The 20,564-nt window shown below is 44.0% G+C and overlaps 1 long non-coding RNA gene across 3 annotated transcripts in view; it reads left to right on the plus strand.

Moving 5' to 3' along the window:
* Positions 1-20,564, plus strand: part of LOC125634578 (uncharacterized) — a 275,616-nt gene that overhangs the window by 80,343 nt on the left and 174,709 nt on the right. Inside the window, exon 1 of one of the 3 annotated variants that reach the window (XR_007355964.2) lies at positions 13,967-14,919. The exons of the other annotated variants lie outside the window; for them this stretch is intronic. This is a non-coding gene — a long non-coding RNA (uncharacterized LOC125634578). Of the gene's footprint in view, positions 1-13,966; positions 14,920-20,564 lie in introns of those variants that run through there. 3 annotated transcript variants of the gene reach the window in all.

The following is a 20,564-nucleotide window of genomic DNA, read 5'->3' on the forward strand; positions in this document are numbered from 1 at the left end:
AAGGGAGAGAGACATGGGTCTCCATCCAAGAAAGGCAATGGGTAGGGAGCCTGAGAATGGGTGCCCTTTCTGGACCAATGAGGGGAAATATAGGTGCACTCCAACACCCACTAGATGCCTGTCTGCATCTTTAAGCTTTAAGTACCTTTGAAAATCTGGTCCTGAGCCCATAAATAGTATTTGCGCTACAGTGTATCTTTTAGAGAGACAGCAAGTGTTGATTTAAAGTCTTCACATGGTGGAAAATCTACTGTAGCCTGATATGAATTTTTCAAATGGTTAATTACTTTAGCTGTTAAAAATATACAACTTCTTTCTCGTCTGAATTTGTGCAGCTTCAGCTTCCAGCCATTGGATCTCATTATGCTTTTTCCTGTTAAATTAAAGAGCCATGTACTATGAGAAATCTCTCCCCCCAGGTATTTACTAGTAGATTATCACTTCTTAATCTTCTCTTGGATAAACTTAATAGAGCTTTTTCACTTCTCACTATAAGGCATGTCTCCTAGTTCCCAATTTCGTACCTTAACTACAAAAATCTCCTTAAGAGCATATGATAGTCTCAGAAGTTTGTGATGTTCTCACAGAGGAAGTCTAAGCAGCTAGATTTTGGTGGTTCCCTTGAGACGCATCAGTCCCATGGCTCTGCTACGCTTTTCAGCTGGTGGCTGTGTCTGAGCAAGTTGCATCAATTTCTCAACTTCCAAGTTGCCTGCAGAGACTGGAAATGCAGATGTCTCTGAGTTTCACCTCTGGGCAACCCCATTCCCAAAGCCAGATTGCATTGTAACAGCTCCCACCAGGCATCTTTTATAGGATCATAGTGGGGTTTGTTCAAACCCAGCAGTTGCCTGTGTTAAAATGTTTGTGGTCTAGCTTCACTGGGTTCTCAGAAGGGGAACAGTTCCCAGCTGAACCTTACAAATGAAGCAGAACTGTAAAAACAGAGACCATGAGGAGTAAGGAGGAAAGGACTCCACACAGAGCTGAGAATGAGTACGCAGACTAGCGCCGATGGGTTCTTTAAGTAAAGGATTTACCAGACTGTATTGTTTTAGTACAGGAGCTCAGCAGAAGGGCTTAACGGCTGAAGCTGTGATTACTGGGAGAATCCTCTGTGTGCAGGTAAATGGCTTGGTGGATGTGGAAAGAGTCCCAGCGCTAGAAATAGCTAAAGTACAGAGATCACAGCAGGTCCCAATAGGAAACCTAGTGAACTGTCTACAGCCGTGGCACTCAGCCCTTCCACACTCCTGTACCCCTTCCAGGAGTCTGGTGTGTCTTGTATACCCCCAAGTTTCTTCTCACTTAAAAACTACTCGCTTACTAAATCAGACATAAAAATACAGAAGTGTCCCAGCCACACTGTTACTGAAAAATTGCTGACACTCTCATTTTAACCATAGAATTATAAAATAAATCAACTGGAATAGAACTATTGTACTTACATTTCAGTGTATAGTTTATATTACCCTATAGACAAGTCATTGTCTGTATGAAATTTTAGTTTGTATTGGCTTCGCTAGTGCTTTTTACGTAGCCTGTTGTAAAACTAGGCAAATATCTAGATGAGTTGATGTACACCCTGGAAGACCTCTGCGTACCCCCAAGGGCGCACACACCTCTGGTTGAGAGCTGTGGCTGTCTGAGAGAAGACTCTGACTCCAGGAACACACACATTTGTATGGGATGTGGAGAAAGCATTGGATGAGAGCAGGTTGTGAGAGACATGGCTGGACATTCCTGATATACAGGAAGGGGAAGTCATGGGGTTTGCTCCAGACAGAGCCACCCCAGAAATAGAGCCTAATTCCCTAGGGGAACAAGAAACTATTAATCCTGAGCTCCCTGACAGCATAAAGCAGTTTGTACTCCACATCCCATGGCTCTGGGGCATTAGAAGCTAACATCACATTAGCATTTCAAACTTGTCCCTGGTATGGTGGAGTCCCCAGTGGTTCCAGGTTTGGCGACACTGTAAAACCTCAGAGTGCTTAGGTGTGCTTTAGTACTGCTACTTTTCTTTGTAGGGGAGAGCACTGTGCCTACACAGTCAGGGTGCTGTTTGTGCTGGCCCTGCATTGTTCACAGGGCCCACGCTCGCACTGACTGGTGCCTGGCACATGCTAGAAATGAGGAGTGCAACATGGAAAAATAAAAGACAAAATGGAAGAAGGGATAGAATTTCCAGTTTGTTTTGGGAAGGGCAAAAAAAACGTGCTTCAGCAATGACGCTTGAAACACACAGATAACCGGTTTCAGAGTGGTAGCCGTGTTAGTCTGTATCAGCAAAAACAACGAGGAGTCTTTGTGGCATCTTGGAGACTAACAAATTTATTTGGGCATAAGCTTTCGTGGGCTAAAACCCACTTCATCAGATGCATGGAGTGGAAAATTGTACTGTGTATATATATACACCTGCTACTGTATTTTCCACTCCATACATCTGATGAAGTGGGTTTTAGCCCACGGAAGCTTATGCCCAAATGAATTTGTTAGTCTCTAAGGTGCCACACAGATGACAGTTAGGTTCCTTTGTGCCAACCCCAACCTGTCTTTGGGAAGGCAAACTTTTGCCTCTTCTAATTTTGTGCCAATATTAGGAGGACTCGTTAACTTTTTAAAAATGTACTGGCTGTTAATGCCAAGATGATTTGATATCCGCCAGCCCATGATCTGAATGCCAGAATGTATTAGATTTCCAACCATCTCCAGTTATTTTTGTCTGGGGAGTTTAAAATGATGCAGGTTTGTAAATCAGTAATATCAGCATGTTTGAACTTCTTAGAACTTTCATACTGACATAAAGCAACTTTTTCAGTGTCTGGGAAATGACACCTGTCAGTCCTTTCTCATTCTTGGAAAACCCTACAGAAAAACATGCAATTTAGTTAGACAAATCTGTTTCTTTTGAAAACCTGAAAGGCAGTGTGCTCCATGGATAGGCCACAGGACTGGGACTCAGGAGAACTGAGTTCTAATTCCTGACTCTGCTAGTGACCTGCTGTGCAACCTTGGCTAAGTCACATCACTTTTCTGTTTGTTTGCTGGTCTTGTCTATTTAGATGGTAAGCTCTTCGGGGTGGGGACTGTACAGAGTCCAGCACAATGGTGTCTTGATATCAGAGCCTTTTGGTGTTATAGTAACACAAACGACTAATGATGGCAACAGACAGCTCTCAGGCGAGAGAGACCATTGCTGGATCCCAAAATTTAAGTACCTGCATTGTTAGATATCTTCAACATCTCATTTCACCAGGCTTTCACTTGCTTCAGGTGATGTATCTACATGATGTCAAACTGATCAGTGTAATGTGCGCAAATATGTTTTAAGGAAAAAGACTTTAAAATGCCCTGTTTAAATGCCCTAAGCTTGTTACCTGTCTGAGAGAATCAATGATTTATTCAGGCACTGCTCCTGTTTTTGGAGGTTAGGCCATGCAGTGCAGGAACAGAAACAATATCATGTGATTTAGGTGTCCAGTCACTGAACTCAAATATCAAATACAGCGAACAGTTGGTGAGCAATCCCTAGGGTGAAATGTGTTCATTCAAAAGACTAAAACAATTGTGACTAATGAACAAATTAGTAAAAATCACAGTTGGAGTATTCACAAACAGAAGAAAAAAAGAGAGAGTTGTATAAGTTATTTGTTGCAAATAGTTCACCTTGGTCTTGTACTAAGGTTCATGTGGCAGGAAAAGACACATTTTTATAACCAGATGAGAGAGAGAAAAAAAATCATGACCTGACATCCTAAACTTGAAGGGAATCAGTATTTAGTTAGACCTATGACACTAAAAAGAAATGTAATTGGGAATTTTGTTCCATGCATTGATATAGTCTTGATGCCTTGTTTATACCTTCTATAATACCTTTCTTTCAGGTGCAAATAACTGACAATCCCATTGCATTCAGAATGGGACTGGGATATCCTAAGTTAAACAAAGACAAGACAAAACAGCCAGAACTGTGTCCCATCTTCTGGAAATTTAAAATAAAGCATCCCACTGATTGCAAAAATTGTTTTTATTATTAAAATTAAATATAATCAGTCAAAAATTGGGTAATATTAGAAATAGATTCTGATACCCTCCTGTTGAGTAGTACTTGGCAGGTAGTCCTAGTCCCATTGGCTTCACTGAATTTAGCCCCAAGATCCAGAGTACCATTTGGCTGGTACATATAATAAGCTTTATTAAAACTGGGTTGAATTCAAAGCATGACTAGCTGTGCCCAAAGGAAGCTAGCAAAAGTTGATTCTCACCCATAACTTACTATCGTTAAGGGAAAGCTGCCTAGTTAGAGTGGATGCTCTCAGGCAATTAGAGAGGGCACATTAAATACTTGGATTTAGGATGATTGCCAGAAATTGTTGCTGCACTTTTTAAACTGCGTGTCTCCCTGGAATCAGCGCTCAAATGTTTCAGCACCGTTCTAAATCTGAATCTAGCTCACTGATCATTGAGATTAATAGCAGCTTTGCCTCTGTCATGTCCAGTTATTTCAGTAAATACTGTGCTATGGTTAAAGTTTGTCAACTCCAGCAAGGCTAGACAGAGGAAACACATTTTTAAAACCTCATAAAGGGACCAGCCTGCAAAAGGAGGTGTTCTTGCAAATGTTACTTGGCAAAATACCACTGTGTGATAATGCTAAGCATTTTACATCTCCAAGCTGCCTGTACACACATTAACTATTAATTCTCACACTACTCCTGTGTGGTACAGAAAACATTTTTATCCCCATTCTAGCCACTGATACTCAGGGTACGTATGTAAGCAGTGTCAGGATGAGCTCCACCCTGACATCTGGTGGTGAGGTGTGGCAAGTTGTGGAAAAGAACTTCAGGGGCTGATCTCATTTGCATAGGCACACCCACCACGCCTAGAATGAGACCATAGCTGCCCAAATGGTCACTTTGGCTGCTGTGGGATCCCCAGTGTCTCTGTTATTGGGGCAGGAAGAATAAATTATTATCCTGATTATGGGAACTGTGCTTGGAACTGTATGTGGCCTTTTGTTATGATGGAGGGATTCACCATCAACTAAGTAGCACTCGCTAGGCAAGGGTCATGGGTTCCAAAACTGTGTGAATGGAGAGAGGCTGGGGACAAGTATTAATACTTGGTGGCATGGGCCCCTGGGTGAGGGCCTTACATGCTAATTGCACTTCCTCCTCTCTCCACTGTGGAATATCAGAGCTAATTTTGATTTCATTAGAAGTCTAGTTATAGGCTGCTGAGCTCACTTTGGGCTGACAGTGCACCAGCACTGGGGCTCCCCTACTATGAGCTGAATTCACCTAAGAGCTGAAATCACTGAGTGTTGTGTTAAGTAGTGGGGGAGCCTGAAGATATATTGTGGAGCAGTTTGTGGGACGGCTGGAGTGCCTTGCGGACCGGCTGGTGAAGCAGTTCGACGCAGAGCAGTTTGTGGGTGGCAGGAGCTGCTTGTGGGCCGTGGAGCTGAGCGAAGGAGTTCGTGGGGCGGCTGGCGGAGTGGAGCGGAGCGCAGCTGAGCGAAGGAGTTCGTGGGGCGGCTGGCAGAGCGGAGCGCCGCTATGGAGAGGTCAGCTTCAGATCATGTAAGGTGCCTCTTACCCCCCGTCCCATTTCCACACAGATTGGGAGGTAAAGCTCCGCAGATAAACTTTCGAACTCTGGGGCTGCCCTGACCAGGGACAGAGACTTTTGGGGAATTGGACTTTTGGGACTTTGGGTAATTTGGGGTTGCTGGACTCAAGAACCAAAGGGAAAAGGGCATGCCCCAATTTGCTTGGGGTGGGTTTTTTTTGCTCATGGGTTGTGTTATGAATCCTGTTGGTGGTGTTTCCCCAACATAATGCCACATTGTTTCTCTCTGTTATTAAAAGGCTTTTGCTACACTCAGACTATGTGCTTGCGAGAGGGGAAGTATTGCCTCTTGGAGGCATCCAGCAGGGTGGTATATATTTGTCCCAGGTCACTGGGTGGGGGCTCGAGCCGGTTTGCATTGTGTTATTGGAATGGATCCCCTAGATATTGAACCTGGCCCTTGTTGCTGCCAACTCTGATGGGCAGAAGGTTTACACATCTACTCTTTGAGTTGGAGTTGTAATTCCCAGCTCCAGGAGACATACCTGTGTTAACTCTGATCAAGCTAATGCACTAAAACTAGAGCATAGCTGTGGCATTACAAATGGCGGGAGGAGCTAGCTGCCCTGAGTATCTACATAGGGTCTTAGACAGGATCATACTCAGGGCTGCTGATCCCTCCCACTGCTTGTGCCATGGTAGCTACATTCTATAGTTCTGTGCTCATCCTATCACACCCCCAGCCCAAAAGTATAGATGTACCTTTAGAGCAGTTATAACTTATATGAAGTCAGGCCCCAGGTCCTCAATAGTATTTAGGCACCTATCTGCCACTGTAAGTGCTTAAGTCCAACATTTAGGTGCCACTGAGATTTTCAGAATCCCTGCTCAGCTGCTGCCTACCCCTGGAGGTGCCTAAATTCCCTAGTTTTCTAAATCTCCCCTGGTAAAATCCCCATGGCACCTAAGTTTCTGCTGATGGGCATACACAAAACTGCCTAAGTCCTGACGTTGCTGAGCAGCTCAATGCCTCGCTCACACCTTAAGTCCCAGTAGGATTCTCACAGTAGGCATTCCTGCTGCTCTCTTGCCTGTCACCCAATGCAATCATTTAGTTCAGGGGTCGGCAACCTATGGCACGCGTGCCAAAGACGGCACGCGAGCCCAGGGGTCCCGGTAGGCAGCAGAGTGCTATGAAAATTCCAATCTGGCCCGGCCCGCTCTTCTCCGCTCCCCGCCCCCTCCTGCAGGGGCAGGGGGCAGAAGTTTGGTCCTGCCGGCTCCCCTGCCTCTTCCCGCAGTGTGTGGGGTTCCTGCCTCTCCGCCCCTCCCTGCCGGCCGATCAGCTGATGGCCCTTGTGAGGGGGTGGGGGAGGAGCGGTGTCAGCCTGCTCGCTGCTCCTGGCGAAGGTAGAGAAGAAGCGGAGTCAGGGCCTTGGAGAAGGGAGGGTGGAAGCGGGGCATACCCCCTCCAGCTCCCTGCCGTGAGCACCCCACGACCCCAGCCCATACCCCCAGCCCTCTGCCCTGACCCCCCCCACACAGACTGCCCTGAGCTCTGTACCTACCTCATGCACACCCAGCCCTCTGCTTGACTCCTTCACCCTCCCACAACCCCAGCCCTGACTCTGGCACCCCAACACATCCCCACCCTCCCCATATCCCCACCCTGAGCACCAAATGGGAGCTCCTGCACCTCCCCCCCCCCACACATTCCCACTTGCACCCCTCGCACCAAATGGGAGTTGCACAGGTAAGCGCTCCACCCCCAAACTTCCTGCCCCAACCCTGATCCCCCTCCCTCATTCTAGCTCCTGGCCAGACCCTACACCCCAACCCCCAGCCTCCTCCTTCACGCCCAGCCCTGTGCTCAGTGCACTCCCACCCTCAGCTCAGTGCAGAGAGAGAGGAAGAGAATGGCCAGAACCAGGGAGAAGGTAGGTACCCGCTCTATGCAGGCAGGGCTGGGACCCCAGACCGGCAGCGGGCTGAGCGGGTCCGGCAGCCAGGATCCCGGCTGGCAGGAGCCGGCGGATGGAACCCCTGAGTGGCAGCGGGCTGAGCTGCTGGTCTGGGGTTCTGGCTGCCAGTCCCTTGCCAGCCAGCGTCCTGGACGCAGGCCCTGCTCAGCCCGCTGCCGGCCTAGGTGAACGGAACCCCAGACCAGCAGCAGGCTGAGTGGGCCGGTGGCGTAAGATCAACATTTTAATTTAATTTTAAATGAAGTTTCTTAAACATTTTGAAAACCTTGTTTATTTTAGAATGCAACGATAGTTTAGTTATATAATATATAGACATAGAGAGAGAGACCTTCTAAAAAACATTAAAACGTATTACCGGCACGTAAAACCTTAAATTAAAGTGAATAAATGAAGACTTGGCACACCACTTCTGAAAGGTTGCCGACCCCTGATTTAGTTATTTAAATCCCCATATGTGGGAAGTTGGAAGGGTAATTATATCTACAGTAAGAGTCTGTGCTATCTATATAGCCCTGTTGGATACGACAGAAAAGCAGTGGAAGGCTCACATAAAAGATGAAGCCTGTTCTCTCTGGTAATTCTATACAGCTTCCATCAAGTAGTAAAAATTCCTCAGGAGGCTTTTTCTCCTTTCCTTCCTGTCATCGATGAAAATTCCTCTAAGGGACTCCTGACCTTTGTTGGTGAGATATTCAGTGCTGCCTCCAGCCAGCAAAATAATTGGGGGCAGGGAAAATTTATTTCTAAAAATAAGAAATAACTTCTTTGAAAACTGTTGGCAATATGTAAATTATTACTTTTCTCCTCTGCCTGCTTATTAGAGTCCAAATGATAACGCACGTACATATACGTTCCCGTTTTAAAAAGGGACTAGAACTATTCTCCCATGTACCATATGAACTGAAAAAGGTTATAAAAGGTTTTTCTTCCACTGAAGCACACAACACACAAAGGTAATTGAAATCCTGATCCCACAGTACTATTATGGTACAAGGTATTGTTCTTCATTTTTATTAAAAAGCTGGTGTTACAACCTAGAATTGTAAGAACCATTATATGCGTTGATGCTGTGTTGCCAAGGGAGCATGTTCTAGGATTTCATATTATAACGCTAATTTTAAAAAGGCAATGTAATTAATGTCCAAATTTATGACTGTACTTGGAGGACCATTAATAACAAATAAGCGATTATTATAATATTTGTCATCCATTTCACAAGGAGGAATTTCATGGCTACATTTAACTATGAGCAGAGAATGAGACAAGGCAAATAAACATAGATGTGATTGGAATACTGTGTAACCCTTCTGCCCGTCAGAGTTGGCAGCAACAAGGGCCGGGTTCAGTATCTAGGGGATCCATTCCAATAACACAATGCAAACCGGCTCGAGCCCCCCCCCAGTGACCTGGGACAAATATATACCACCCCCGCTGGGCGCCTCCAAGAGGCAATACTTCCCCTCTCGCAAGCACATAGTCTGAGTGTAGCAAAAAGCCTTTTAATAACAGAGAGAAACAATGTGGCATTATGTTGGGGAAACACCACCAACAGGATTCATAACACAACCCATGAGCAAAAACCCACCCCAAGCAAATTGGGGCATGCCCCTTTCCCTTTGGTTCTTGAGTCCAGCAACCCCAAATCACCCAAAGTCCCAAAAGTCCAACAACCCAAAAGTCTCTGTCCCTGGTCAGGGCAGCCCCAGAGTTCGAAAGTTTATCTGCGGAGCTTTACCTCCCAACCTGGGTGGAGATGGGACAGAGGTAAGAGGCACCTTACATGATCTGAAGCTGACCACCCCACAGCTCCATAGGCCTTCGCTTCGCTCCGCCAGCCACCCCAAGAACTCCTTCGCTCAGCTCCGCTCCGCAGCCCACAAGCAGCTCCCACTGTCCCACGAACTGCTCCACCAGCCGGTCCACAAGGCACTCCAGCCGTCCCGCAAACTGCTCTACAATACATCTTCAGGCTCCCCCACTACTTAACACAACACTCAGTGATTTCAGCTCTTAATCAGCTCAGCTCTTTGGTGAATTCAGGTTGTAGTAGGGGAGCCTCAGTGCTGGTGCACTATTAGCCTAAAGTGAGCTCAGCAGCCTGTAACTAGACTTCTAATGAAATCAAAATTAGCTCTGATATTCCACAGTGGAGAGAGGAGGAAGTGCAATTAGCATGTAAGGCCCTCACCCAGGGGCCCATGCCACCAAGTATTAATACTTGTCCCCAGCCTCTCTCAATTTACAGAGTTTTAAAACCCATGACCCTTGCCTAGCAAGTGCTACTTAGGTGACGGTGAGTCCCTCCATCATAACAAAAGGCCAAGTACAGTTCCAAGCACAGTTCCCATAATCAGGATAATAACAATTTATTCTTCCTGCCCCAATAACAGAGACACTGGGGATCCCACAGCAGCCAAAGTGACCATTTGGGCAGCTATGGCCTCATTCTAGGCGGGGTGGGTGTGCCTATGCAAATGAGATCAGCCCCTGAAGTTCTTTTCCACAACTTGCCACACCTCACCACCAGATGTCAGGGTGGAGCTCATCCTGACACTGCTTACAACTGTAATCAGAACGTTAGAGACTAATCAATTTATTTGAGCATAAGCTTTCGTGAGCTACAGCTCCGATGCATCCGATGAAGGTGCCACAAGTACTCCTTTTCTTTTTCCGAATACAGACTAACACGGCTGCTACTCTGAAACCTGTAATCAGAACAGCTGTTTGGCTGGGCAGAGGATTTTAACTCTGTGCCCCAGTCTTAATGTCACACTGCTGCTGGTCTTAAATCCAAATGTAAAATGCGAATTAGATAGAATACCAGAGTTTGGAATAAGGAATATTTCACATCCAGGACTCAGGGATGCACTGGTCTGTGCACCATGATCAGAGAGTGTCTGTATTTATTTGACAGTGCCAAAGCAACACAATATGATAATTACTATCTAATAATAATTACTATCAAATGATGATTACGCAAGAATTCAAACTTTATCAAGTCTGTTATGTGAATTTTCTTTAACAGCATTGCCCTATGTCTGGGTCTCAGCTTTCTCATCTGTCAAATGGGGGATATTAATGCTAATTTACTGCACATAGTGTTGAGAAATTAAGTTCAGTAATATGTGCAAAGTCTCGGAAGGAACGTTCTATGTAAGTGACAAGTATTAATATCAATATTTATTACTCCAATAACTGAGAATGCAGTGAGGTCCTGATTCAACAAGGCACTTTAGGCACATGCTAAAGTCCATCCCAGTGAGCAATGTCCCAAAAGTCCTATTGAAGTTAATGAGACTTACAGTTAAGCATGTGTTTAATTGTGTTGCTGAATGGGGATGAGTTTAGACCTGAATTGCATTAAAATAGACATGTGCTTACATTTTTTGCTGAACTGGAGTCTAGAACCCTAGTAATGCTAAGGTCACATGTTTTTTGACCCATTACAGGAGTGACTAACTGTGGTTTAAATGTTGTCTTTTGCATGTGTACAACTTGTCTACAGTGGGGATTTTCTCCAATTTCAGCCATTAGTGGCCACTGCCAATGTAGCGGCATTGGTGCAGACCTCTAGTGCAAGTCAGCCATGATTTGCACTGTTTGAAACAGTAGTAGGAGGTGGTGTCCTTTACCATAGTCATGTTAATTCATTGCAGCTTGTCAAGGTTCCTCCCCCACTCTGAACTCTAGGGTACAGATGTGGGGACCTGCATGAAAAACCTCCTCAGCTTATCTTTACCAGCTTAGGTCAAAACTTCCCCAAGGTACAAAATATTCCACCCTTTGTCCTTGGATTGGCCGCTACCACCACCAAACTAATACTGGTTACTGGGGAAGAGCTGTTTGGACGCGTCTTTCCCCCCAAAATACTTCCCAAAACCTTGCACCCCACTTCCTGGACAAGGTTTGGTAAAAAGCCTCACCAATGTGCCTAGGTGACTACAGACCCAGACCCTTGGATCTTAAGAACAATGAACAATCCTCCCAACACTTGCACCCCCCCTTTCCTGAGAAATGTTGGATAAAAAGCCTCACCAATTTGCATAGGTGACCACAGACCCAAACCCTTGGATCTGAGAACAATGAAAAGCATTCAGTTTTCTTACAAGAAGACTTTTAATAAAAATAGAAGTAAATAGAAATAAAGAAATCCCCCCTGTAAAATCAGGATGATAGATATCTTACAGGGTAATTAGATTCAAAAACATAGAGAACCCCTCTAGGCAAAACCTTAAGTTACAAAAAAGATACACAGACAGAAATAGTTATTCTATTCAGCACAATTCTTTTCTCAGCCATTTAAAGAAATCATAATCTAACACATACCTAGCTAGATTACTTACTAAAAGTTCTAAGACTCCATTCCTGGTCTATCCCCGGCAGAAACCAGCATATAGACAGACACACAGACCCTTTGTTTCTCTCCCTCCTCCCAGCTTTTGAAAGTATCTTGTCTCCTCATTGGTCATTTTGGTCAGGTGCCAGCGAGGTTACCTTTAGCTCCTTAACCCTTTACAGGTGAGAGGAGCTTTCCCCTGGCCAGGAGGGATTTCAAAGGGGTTTACCCTTCCCTTTATATTTATGACACAGCTGTAAAGAGTAAAATCTCCAGCCAGAGGTAGGCAGTGCCACTTAGCTGGGGAATGGATTTCACAGGCACTGAGAGTCCTGTGGTGAATCATTCACTTCCTCTCAGTACAGTGCAGGGGCGTGCACAGGGATTTAAATGTAACTAATTTTGGAGGGGGGAGGCACTTTAAACCGGCTCCTCACCCAATGCCCTGGGCCCTGCACTGTATAGAAACTGCGTTTTGAAATATACAAGAAATAAGTTTATTAACTACAAAAGGTAAATTTTAAGTGATTTATAAGGGATAGCAAACAGAACAAAGCAGATTACTGAGCAAATAAAACAGAACACACAACCTAAGCTTAATTCACTAAAGAAACAGGTTACAAAATGTATTTTCTCACCCTATATGTTGTTTCAGGCAGGTTGCAGATTTTCTGTAGCTTAGAGTTCTAGTTATTTCTCTTTACAAACTGAACCCCTGTCTCAGCCTGGACTCAGCCCTTGCCATTCCCTCATCTTAGTTCCTTTTCCTTCAGGTGTTTTTAGTAATCTTCCTTCTTGGATAGGGGAGGCAAAGGAGAAGAGTCCTGATTGCCTTACTTCCCAGCCTTAAATAGAATTTACATAAGATGGGAATCTTTTGTTTCCCAGTCTGGCCCCTCACCCCCTTTTAATGGAAAAACACTGAAAGCCCATGATGGGGGTCTAGTACCAGGTGACCCGATCACCTGACCCTGTAGTGTTAAAGCAGCAACCTTGGGAGCTTCCAGGAAGGTGGGAGATTAGTATCTTCCAAGTCTTATTATTCTTTGTAAATGACCCATTGAGGCTGATTGCCTGCTGTCTGGTAGGCGTTCCCCCAAATACATACACAGTTGTAGTTGTTACATAGTCTATATTCCTAACCTCAGATATAAAAACGATACAGGCATACAGATTGGATAAACACATTCAGTAGATCATAATCTTTCCAATGATACCTCACATGACCCATCTTGCATATTTCAGTTATGCCATATCCATATAATAACAATATTTCTATGAAGAATATGGGGTGCAGTGTCACAATCTCTTTATCATGAAAGTTGAACTTACAAATGTGGAATTATGTACAAAAAAACCTGCATTCAAAAATAAAACAATGTAAAACTTTAGAGCCTACAGGTCCCCTCAGTCCTACTTCTTGATCAGCCAATTGCTCAGACAAATAAGTTTGTTTACATTTGCAGACGATAATGCTGCCTGCTTCTTGTTTACAATGTCACCTGAAAGTGAGAACAGTCGTTTACATAGCACTGTTGTAGCTGGTGTCACAAGATATTTACATATCAGATGCGCTAAAGATTCATATGTCCCTTGATGCTTCAACCACCATTCCAGAGGTCATGTGTCCATGCTGATGCCGGGTTCTGCTCGCTAACAATCTAAAGCAGTGTGGATCGACACATGTTCATTTTCGTCATCTGAGTCAGATGCCATCAGCAGCAGAAAGTAGATTTTCTTTTTTGGTCATTCAGGTTCTGTATTTTTTGCATCAGAGTGTTGCTCTTTTAAGACGTCTGAAAGTATGCTCCACACCTCAACCCTCTCAGATTTTGGAACGCACTTCAGATTCTTAAATCTTGGGCTGAGTGTTGTAGCTATCTTTAGAAATTTCACATTGGTATCTTCTTTGCATTTTGTCAAATTTGCAGTGAAAGTGTTCTTAAAACAAACAACACGTGCTGGGTCATCACCTGAGACTGCTATAACATGAAATATATGGCAGAATGCAGGTAAAATAGAGCAGAAGACATACAATTCTCCCCCAAGAACTTCAATCACAAATCTAATGAACACATTTTTTTTTAACAAGCATCATCAGCATGGAAGCATGTCCTCTGGCTGAAGCATGAAGAGGCAGATGATTCTTTAGCGCATCTGGCACATAAATTTCTTGTGATGCCAGCTACAACAGTGCCATGTGAACGCCTGTTCTCACTTTCTGGTGTTACCTATCAGTTCCGTGTTCTCAGGGAACCAGGGCGCAGTATCCAGCCTATCTGATTCATGAAAGACCTTCCCCCCTCCCCAACCCTGCAGCCTCTGCTTGAACAAAAGCCGATCAGAAGAAAGACTTACAAAAAGCAATGAAAAGGCAGTAGAAGACACACCGAAACCAAACCGGACAAGGGAGACAGGATTAAGGAAACTCCCCTAGCCTCATTTGCATCAAAGATGGGACAGGGAGGCATCTGCATTAGCATACAGAATGGAGAACAGAGATTCCAAGGCAAGAACAGCACTGAACTATGGGACCAGAAAAGCAGGGAAGCACTGCATGATGGGGAATCTCTGCTCTAGATGTTAATGAACCAATGCCTGCACACCCCCAGCTCAGCAGTTATCAGACCAATTCTAGTAATTAATGCTTTATTGGTATTTAAAATACTGAAGCTGCTTAATTGCGTTGTGAGCTCCCTCGAAGGAACACCACCCATAGCCAGGAATGATCAGTTCCTATTGTCTAGCCTGAACAAAACAACTTTGTTATACTCCCTTGAGCCATCAGTTTACCCATAAACAAATCTAGTGTTCTCCCTTGAACCATTGTTCTTTCCCTACAAAAACCCCTACCCACGCTCAAGTAAGTGCTCTGCTGCCAGGATCCAAAATCTGCATCAGTTCCATTGGGACTTCATCTTCTCCTGACTGATTGTGCTGGGGGCTTTACCTGTCTCCAGCACTCCGGACCCTCAGCCACCACCACCACCTGGGACTCCTGATCGATTCAAGCTTCATGGACTGGTGAGAACCCATCTCTCTCTCTCTCTCTCGCTCTCTAGGTATAGCCTTCTGACCCTGACTTACGTAATCAGTTATCATTTTCTAAACCTAACTTTTGTAATCAAATTTAAGTTAGATTTAATATTATAACTGTTTTGTTTGTTTGGCTCCCCTTGTATGGTTATTACCTGGCAATAAATAACTTTCATGGTTAAGCTGGTTACCTCTCTCTCTCTCTCTCTCTCTCTCTCTGCAGTAATGCTCCTTGTTCCTAAGCTAAAGATCCCTGCAGGGCCCAAAAATCCTGTGGGGTTTGCTCACCTAGTGGGTTACTACCAGAACAATTGTAATGTGAATGTGGGGATAGGGAGGTGCTGAGTCCAGGGTCATATGACGGTGGCAGATTGAAAGTGCTGCTCGACCCAGGCTGCTCCGGCAAACTCTGTTCCGGTGCAGTGCCCATGGCATATGAGGGTGACAGCTTGGAGGTGCTGTTTGACCCAGCCTTTTAGCACTTTATAGGCAGTGCCTAGCATCTTGAGAGTGCTGCCGAGTCATTAATTAGATTCTTACCACACAGCTGTGAGGGACGGTGGGCAGGTAGTTATTGGCCCCAGTTCCAACTTTTGGAGGTAGGGAAACAGACGCAAGAAAGGTTAAGAGACTTGCCCCAGGCTACACACAGAGTAAGTGGCAGAACTAGGCTAAAAACTCAGGAATTTGACTGCCAGGCTCTTGCTTTCTTCTAGACTATGCTGCGTGTCTGAAGCAGGGTGCAGGGTGTGTTGACTCTAATAGAGTCCCATGGTGCTAAGTACAGTGCACAGGCTTTGGACCATCCTGTACTATCAATGTAGATTTAGTAAATGGAATTTCTATCAAGGGCTAAAACCACTGAGAATTGCTTAGACATACAAATGTTGTGGCCAACCTCTTCTGGGCTGTTCTTTTGTCCTTAACAGTGTGCATAGCACCATTGCCCTGTAGGTAGAAAAAGATATATTTTAAATTGAGCTGCCTGTGAAAAAAGAGTGGGTTTAAATAACAGGAATAAAAGGTTCATGAACTAGAAGTATTTCTGAGAACCCCAAAACTATATTGTGGCATTCAAAAAGCTTCCCTTTCCATGCTGTTTCCCTTTATTGCATGAAGGGAAGAAAACAAGCTCAGCAGTAAAATGAATGATCCAAAAATAAATCACCAGTTCTATTTCAATTTTTTTCAGTCGTTTGCCACTGTCAGTTCTCATTAGATGGATATTAATTAGTTGACAAAATCTAATTATCAATTTTTGTTTGTATCTTTAGTTACAAATTGCCTCCTAAGTTCATGACTGTACAGGTGGGGTCAAATTCTTCCCTGGTGTAATTACACCCAAGAAGAATTGGCAGGTTGTGTCAGATGTGTTACTGGTGCATCTCAGTGTCTCACACTATGTGGGTGTTGTTTGCATATGTAAATACTTTATATTCAGGTCCAGACACTGATACCTTGCTCATGCTGAGTAGCACCTTACTCCATGAATACTCCCACTGAAACCAACGAGATACTACACAAAGGACATGGTACTCCTTGGTGTGAATCAAGACAGCAGCATCTGTCCTTTAGTTTCATAACAGAACCCAGAACAATCTAGAAAATGAGGTCTCCTTCTGGGGCAACTTGTGTTATACCGTATCACCCATAACTTGTTCCTCTAGCTCCTATGATATCTGCTGGAAATCCTATTTCCCATAAATGCACTGTGGAATTACACGGAAGGTTTGCAGTGCTGCTTATTGTGGGACTGGGTTTGAAATACCAAATTTAAGAAATAAATCTGTGCTTTTTCTAAGGGTTTAATTCTTGCTCACTAGACTGCAAGAATTAACATTTGCAGCAGTATTTGAATGCTATAAAAGGGGAAGAAACCATGATACCCTGAAATGAGTGTGTGTGTGTGTGCGGGGGGAAATGCTTAATAAATAGAACTAAAATGTACAAGGAAGATCCATTTAAACACAGAAAAGGAGAAAAAGAGGAGGTGCTATTAATATGAGGCTTTGTTACCCAATGTGCTTTTGGAAATGACTACATTTGAAATATATATTTTTTTAGACACACACAAAACCTCTAATATTTGTGGAAGCTCTGCTTAGGTAAACTTCACATTTTGCACTGACATCAAATCTAGTCAGTTATTTGACCAATGCATATTTTGATCCTGAGCTGGCTTCCGTTGTAATCAATGTGAATTTTGTCACTGATTTCAGTGCAATGTGGATCATCCCAGGTGCCTTGTGTATCTATTATTTTTAGGGGTAACATGCCGACATTGACTAGCTAAAAATATTAATAAGACTTTCTAGTTTTTAAGTATTCATTTAGGCTCTGATTGCACTGTTAAAGTCAATGGGAGCTTTGCCATTGACTTCAATGAGTATAGGATCAAGTTCTTGTTGTTTTTATTACTTACTGAGCACCCAAAAGCCAGCTTGACACCTTACAGTACAGAGCGAAAGACATGGGGGCTGATCCACAGCTGGTGTAAATAGTCATAGCTTCATGGAAGTGACTTCAATGGCGATATGACAGTTTATACCAGCTGAGGAATAGCCCCTGCACCAAAACATTTATAATCCAAATTTAGATATTACACAACATGTGGGAGTCATAAACAATAGGGAATAGATGGGGTAAGAAGGGGCCAGAGTGTAGAACTGATCAATGAAAATGTTTTTAATTGTTCACTTTGTTAATATAACTTCATAAGCAAAGTTTTATGAATGAAACCACATTAATTCATGGGTTTCAGAGTAGCAGCTGTGTTACTCTGTAGTCGCAAAAAGAAAAGGAGTACTAGTGGCACATGAGAGACTAACCAGTTTATTTTAGCATAAGCTTTCGTGAGCTACAGCTCACTTCATCGGATGCATTCAGTGGAAAACTGAATGCATCCGACGAAGTGAGCTGTAGCTCATGAAATCTTATGCTTAAATAAATTGGTTAGTCTCTAAGGTGCCACTAGTACTCCTTTTCTTTTAACATTAATTCATGAAACCGGTTACCCCAACAACTGGCTAATTGAGTTTCACTTTCAATCCAATGGCTGCTTAAATTGCTGAAACTTGCACTGTTTCAACATTGTAACTTCTGCTCACTGTTTGTCATTCATTATACTTGTCTATATTGTAACTTCTGTTCACTGTTTGCCATTCCTTGCACTTGTCCATATTGTAGCTCAAACTCCATTTTAACTTGTCCCAAACTCCATTTTAAAATGCTCACTCCGTTTTGTAAAAGCTTGCTGCAACCTTCATTTTTGCAAAACCCTGTTGTAATCTTATTAGTTTAGATGTGTGAATGAGGTATTTATGGATGATGGAATCAACCTCCAGCCCCAGCTTGTCCTGATGAAATAAAGTGTAAACACCCAACAGCTGAAGATGCAGACAACAGCCCTGACAAAGGAAGAGGAATCCACCCTCAAAAGAAAAGAACAAACGTACAACTGAAAAAAACATCAAAGCCAGGTCCTAAGCTGAAAGTCAGGTCTGCAATTGACGGGTGATCAATCACACTGGACCCAGAGGCAGCATGACACAGCAAGACCTATAGACTTTGGATTCAAACTAAAGCCTACAAAAAGGATGGGTGAGATGGAAGACTCTGAAGGGTAACATTCTGCTGCCAACATGGAAGGGCATCCGGTGCATGCCCAACAGAGACCCAGCTCTTCCTTGTGCCTGGCTTTCCTGGCCAGTTAGCTGCCACAAGCTACAAACCCAAGCCACGAACTCAAGCTACATTCAGGACTGGTAACTATACAGCCGCTGCAGAACCTGTGTGTGTGTATGAACGAAGGTGTGAATGAACGTGAAACTGAATGAAATGTCATAGTTATAACTGGTTTCAGAGTAGCAGCCGTGTTAGTCTGTATTCGCAAAAAGAAAAGGAGTACTTGTGGCACCTTAGAGACTAACCAATTTATTTGAGCATAAGCTTTCATGAGCTACAGCTCACTTCATCGGATGCATTCAGTGGAAAATACAGTGAGGAGATTTATATACACACAGAACATGAAAAAATGGGTGTTTATCATGCACACTGTAAGGAGAGTGATCACTTAAGATGAGCTGTTACCAGCAATAGAGTGGGGGTGGGGGTGGGAGAAAACCCTTTGTAGTGATAATCAAGGTGGGCCATTTCCAGCAGTTAACAAGAATGTCTGAGGAACAGTGGCGGGGGGGGGGGGGGAATAAATAAGGGGAAATAGTTTTACTTTGTGTAATGACTCAACCACTCCCAGTCTCTATTCAAGCCTAAGTTAATTGTATCCAATTTGCAAATTAATTCCAATTCAGCAGTCTCTCGTTGGAGTCTGTTTTTGAAGTTTTTTGTTGAAGAATTGCCACTTTTAGGTCAGAAATCGAGTGACCAGAAAGATTGAAGTGTTCTCCAACGGGTTTATGAATGTTATAATTCTTGACATCTGATTTGTGTCCATTTATTCTTTTACGTAGAGACTATCCAGTTTGACCAATGTACATGGCAGAGGGGCATTGCTGGCACATGATGGCATATATCACTTTGGTAGATGTGCAGGTGAACGAGCCTCTGATAGTGTGGCTGATGTTATTAGGCCCTATGATGGTGTCCCCTGAATAGATATGTGGGCACAGTTGGCAACGGGCTTTTGTTGCAAGGATAGGTTCTTGGGTTAGTGGTTCTGTTGTGTGGTATGTGGTTGCTGGTGAGTATTTGCTTCAGGTTGGGGGGCTGTCTGTAGGCAAGGACTGGCCTGTTTCCCAAGATTTGTGAGACCGATGGGTCGTCCTTCAGGATAGGTTGTAGATCCTTGATGATGCGTTGGAGAGGTTTTAGTTGGGGGCTGAAGGTGACGGTTAGTGGCATTCTGTTATTTTCTTTGTTGGGCCTGTCCTGTAGTAGGTGACTTCTGGGAACTCTTCTGGCTCTGTCAATCTGTTTCCTCACTTCAGCAGGTGGGTATTGTAGTTGTAAGAATGCTTGATAGAGATCTTGTAGGCATTTGTCTCTGTCTGAGGGGTTGGAGCAAATGCGGTTGTATCATAGAGCTTGGCTGCAGACAATGGACCGTGTGGTGTGGTTTGGGTGAAAGCTGGAGGCATGTAGGTAGGAATAGCGGTCAGTAGGTTTCCGGTATAGGGTGGTGTTTATGTGACCATCGCTTATTAGCACCGTAGTGTCCAGGAAGTGGATCTCTTGTGTGGACTGGTCCAGGCTGAGGTTGACGGTGGGATGGAAATTGCTGAAATCATGGTGGAATTCCTCAAGATCTTCTTTTCCATGGGTCCAGATGATGAAGATGTCATCAATATAGCGCAAGTAGAGTAGGGGCATTAGGGGACGAGAGCTGAGGAAGCGTTGTTCTAAGTCAGCCATAAAAATGTTGGCATACTGTGGGGCCATGCGGGTACCCATAGCAGTGCCGCTGATCTGAAGGTATACATTGTCCCCAAATGTAAAATAGTAATGGGTAAGGACAAAGTCACAAAGTTCAGCCACCAGGTTAGCCGTGACGTTATTGGGGATAGTGTTCTTGACGGCTTGTAGTCCATCTTTTTGTGGAATGTTGGTGTAGAGGGCTTGTACATCCACAGTGGCCAGGATGGTGTTATCAGGAAGATCACCGATGGACTGTAGTT

This window comes from Caretta caretta, chromosome 3, assembly GCF_965140235.1.
Source record: "Caretta caretta isolate rCarCar2 chromosome 3, rCarCar1.hap1, whole genome shotgun sequence".
NCBI lineage: Eukaryota > Metazoa > Chordata > Testudines > Cheloniidae > Caretta > Caretta caretta.